The sequence below is a fragment of the Gavialis gangeticus genome, unplaced genomic scaffold (assembly GCF_001723915.1).
Source record: "Gavialis gangeticus isolate Ggan-Ray unplaced genomic scaffold, GavGan_comp1, whole genome shotgun sequence".
Classification (NCBI taxonomy): domain Eukaryota; kingdom Metazoa; phylum Chordata; order Crocodylia; family Gavialidae; genus Gavialis; species Gavialis gangeticus.
The window spans coordinates 26,381,602-26,381,829 of record NW_017729011.1 but is presented as its reverse complement, the minus strand read 5'-3'; the positions used below and the strand labels follow the sequence as shown (position 1 = coordinate 26,381,829).

The 228-nt window shown below is 72.8% G+C and overlaps 1 protein-coding gene across 1 annotated transcript in view; it reads right to left on the bottom strand.

The window, feature by feature from the left end:
* The window catches only part of LMX1B (LIM homeobox transcription factor 1 beta), a 97,171-nt gene extending 96,969 nt beyond the window's left edge, over positions 1 to 202 (bottom strand). Inside the window, exon 1 of the mRNA XM_019510922.1 lies at positions 21 to 202. The gene's annotated coding sequence lies outside the window, so the exon portion shown is untranslated. The remainder of the gene's footprint in view (positions 1 to 20) is intronic.
* Positions 203 to 228: the final 26 nt, after the last annotated feature.

Here is a 228-nt window from a genome sequence, read left to right as displayed (position 1 = left end):
GGGGCGGGCGCGGGGCTTACTGCTGGTAGTCCTGCTTGCAGTAGAGCTTGCGGTCGCGGAGGTAGCAGCTGGTGGTGAGCGCCTGCTGGCACGCGGCGCACTGCAGGCACTCCTCGTGCCACGACGACTCGTTCACCCGCAGCAGGAAGCGGTCGGCGATGGGCCGCTGGCAGCCCTCGCACACGGCCGGCGCCGGCACCTCCGCGCCTGCGGGGACAGCGCGCGTCA